Below are 3,940 nucleotides of genomic sequence, written 5' to 3' on the forward strand. Positions count from 1 at the left end.
ACACTCTGAAAACTGCTGCTCTGCGTCTAGAGGCACACTTCCCAACTGAGAAAACTGTCCCACACACTTGCTTATTTCTCTTTGGAAGAGTCATGGTGTATTAGTCCATTTCTGTTGCTTATAACAAAATACTTGAACTGGGTGATTTATAAGAAAACAAAATGTATTGCTTACAGTTTCAGAGGTTGGGAATTCCAAAGTCCAAGGAACACATCTGGTGAGGATCTTGGTGGTGGCAACAGTGACTCAGGACATCACACTGTGAAATGGAGCAGAGAGAGCAAGAGACCAACCTCCTCATTCACTCTCCTTTAAAGCCCTCAGAACCACACCCATGACCGCCACTATTAATCCATTCACTACAACATGGTCCTACAATCTAATCACCTTTCAATTGCCATAATAGGATTTCCCACCCTCAACAGTTATGATGGGGATTAAGCCTCGATGTGATTGGTGCAGGGGGCATTAAAAATGCAGCACATGGTAAGTATTAAAAGAGTTAACGTGTATAAAGTGCTTAGAATGATGTGTAGCAAATAATGTTCAATTAAGTGTTGTAATTATTATTAATAAAATGGAGAGTAATCAGGAAAATGTAAAACTAAAACCAAAGAGGACATAGGGAGAAGGGGGGCCTTGTGCCTTTAGGCCAGAGGTTTGCAGGGGTCACCCCATTTTACCCCCTCTATAAACCTATGAAGAAAGAACATGTAAGGAAAACAGTTATTGGAAACGAAGGGCCCTACGCCAGGTTGTACAAGGTAAGAACCAACCCCCAAACCCAGGTCTGTCTGCCTCCACGGGGTCTGGGGTCTTCCCACTCCCCCATGTCCCTCTGAGCTGGTGCTAAGTCTAGAACTAACACTTGATCTAGAAGTAGCTGTGTCCTGAGTTTTCTACAAAAGCCCTGCACCCCCTGTGGTCCAAGAGCAGAATCCACAGCCCATGCCACAGAATCACAGATAGACAGGCACAAGGGTGCTCTTGGGAAGAAAAGAAAGGAGATGGGCAGGGGAGTCGAGCAATTGCACCTGACCCTGGTTTGTGGCAGGCTAGCCAGGACATGTCTGCCCATGACCTACCCAAGGATTAGTGGAGACCAGACAGCCCTAAATCATCCCTAAATCTAAACTAACCCAGGGTTTTGGAGGGGGCTGATCCTAGACTCCCAAACAGCTCAAGCCCGTTTCCAGAAACTACAGGGTGGGATGTGCCCCAGGTTGGTGCAACCCTTAGGCCAAGGCAAGGCCAAGGATGGCTGCTCACAGGAGGTGAGGAAAGAGCTTTGCTGTCATGGATTATGCATGGAGCCCCTCACAGTGTGAGATGGCACGGGGATGGGAAGAGAAGGGAGCTGTCCTCAGCAGGAGCTGACCCTCTCCACAGGACCACATTCCAACCAGAGCTTCAAGACGTCTGAGGACTCTGAATTTGAACCTGGCCTTCCAGATGGTTAGGAAGGCACATTTGTCAAGGGAAGTCCTTAGAACATATTTTACTTAGCTTGTTAGCTCGATTGTTGAGACCTATGATATAGGGTCCTCTCTTTCTACTCCTGCTGGGCTGGCATTTGCAGGGACAGAGCTGACCGCCAGCACCAAAAGCGCCGCTGGCGTGCGCAGTAGGTGCTTAGAAGATATTAGTTGAAGTCATGCACTTGTGGGGCTGGGTTTGGGGCAGGGAGGGGTTAGGGACTTGACAGTTACCAAGCGCAGGGTTTTGAATGTAGTGAAAATGTTCTAAAACTAATTGTGGTGGTGGATGCACAACTCTGTGAATACACTAAAGGCCATTGAATTGTACACTTTAAATGGGCGAGTTGTATGGTACATAAATGAGATTTCAATGAAACTGTTTAAAAATCACTAGGAACCTGTGGGCCTCAGAGGCACACTGCCCCACCACTGACAGCACCATTGAACGTCAAGTGCTGTGAAGGATTTCTCATGTCATTTATGTCTCTGATCCTTGCAACAGCTCTGTGATGTGGGTATTATCCTCCCCATCTTTTAAAAAAAGAACCTGAGGCCCATGGCATTGGTTGACTTGTCCAGGCTCGTCCAGTGATCTCAGTAGTAGGGCTGGATTCCAACCCAAATGCCTGTGGCATTGTGCTGCCTCATGTGGACATCTGGGTGGGACCAGCGCCCCATGCTCAGCCATTGGAAGAAGCCAGATGACGAGCTTCCATGAGGCTCCAGAATGTCTCTGCCCCACGGGAGGAAGGCTGCCAGCTTCACGTCCCCACCATTGAATGTATGTGATTTTGCATTGGTTAAACTTAGAGATACAATTCTGTGAGGAGGCTACTGCCCTGCGTTAGAGTCTCGAGTGTCCCGGCAGAGGGCCCATGGTCTGACTGCCAGCACTCCAGGAACCTGGGGACCTGGTGTCTGAGTGGGATGCTTGGACACTGGTGCATGTGTCCCATGGCAATGAACTGACATTCCCACCGGACCCTCATTGCCAAGGAGCAGGAAGCCCCCTGGACAGGTGCATCTGAGGATGCTCTCCGTTCTGATCTGGCTGGATCCTCTCTCTCTCTTCCAGCAATAGATTCAACGGAACCTAACCTTCTTCCCTCTGCTATCTCCCCTGGTTGCTTTGTGAGCCCAGAGCTTTTGTTGCTAATTGCAGAGGATTCTGGGCATCAGCAGTGTATCCTGGTGCTCATTTTAAATCACGGAGTACTCAACTACTAATTTCTTTTTTTCCTCTCTTTAAATAATTTAATTTACACCTGTTATACCACATAGTGTATTTTAAACACTGATATATAACTCCCCAATAAGATAAAGCAAAGATGAAAGTTGATCTTATTAGAAACAAGACACACCAACACTTACAGTCTTCAAACATTACTGCAATTTAACTTTCATACTTTGACAGGGCATTCAGGAAACAACCTGCAGACTACTTTCAACAGACAAATAACACCTTTAAGCAGACATGACTGTCCTAAATTGTTTATTAGGTATGAATTTCACAAGCATCACTTATGTTAGTGGTAACAGTGGAGCCGGAGAGTGTTACCCTCTATCCAAGCTGCACAGGGAGAACCCCCAACAGTGGGGTGGCACTTGTGGCCCTTTCCAAGGCCACGACTCTTGCAGCCTGCAGAGGTCAGCCCACACCTCTCTGTGCTTGTGGACGGGTTTGGTGATCCACTGGGTGTCAGGATTTCTTCTCATAGCTTTATGGAATGGATCAATGAGGATAACCTCAAAGAATTTGTACGTGGAGTCTTCACCAGCCTACTAAGAATTCAGGCCTCTCAGAGCCCCACAGTGGCATCCAGCTCACTCCTCCACAACAGCCTGAAAGGTCCAAGCAAACTTTAGCTGGTTAACACCATGATGGGCAGGCTCACCGTAGGTTGCACCCTTAGGAAGTGGGCATTTGTGGCCACCATGGCACACATGAATCCTGTATAAGACATAACCTACTTGGCCTTGTATCCCAGTCTGTGCACTTTATACAGCCCGCTGGGGCGGGAGGCCCCATGGAGCACAGAGCGCTGGTGGCACTGCCAGCAGCAGACCCTCAGGAGAAAGCACATCCCGTTGGATGCTTCCTCCTCCATAGCTCCTGGATGTACCTGTATGTACCCATCTTGGCTTACCTGGCAAGGCAGCTGCCACCAGACGGAAAGCTTAACTGTTAATTTTTGAAGAGGATCCATTTCCCTCCAAAATTCCATGCAAAATGCCTGCTCTGGGTCTGATTACCCAGAAGGCTGTTTCTCTGTATCTGTGAGGCATTATTGCTCTCACACTCTCCCTGTGATCTCCTGGAAATTACTTCAGGTCTTCATTAAGTAAGGTCAAGGATGCTCCTTAAAAGGGGAACAGCTAGATGGAGAATTCTTTTGCCCTTTCCTCCTTCCTCCATTCTACAGCCAGGAATGCATAAGGGGTGGCTGGAGCTCCAACAGCCA

At 48.0% G+C, this 3,940-nt stretch overlaps 1 pseudogene; it reads right to left on the reverse strand.

Annotated features, from left to right (window-relative positions):
* Window positions 1-3,004: 3,004 nt before the first annotated feature.
* On the reverse strand, window positions 3,005-3,615 carry LOC103588364 (annotated as a pseudogene).
* Window positions 3,616-3,940: the final 325 nt, after the last annotated feature.

Source organism: Galeopterus variegatus, unplaced genomic scaffold (assembly GCF_000696425.1).
Source record: "Galeopterus variegatus unplaced genomic scaffold, G_variegatus-3.0.2 Scaffold560, whole genome shotgun sequence".
NCBI classification, from domain to species: Eukaryota; Metazoa; Chordata; class Mammalia; order Dermoptera; family Cynocephalidae; genus Galeopterus; species Galeopterus variegatus.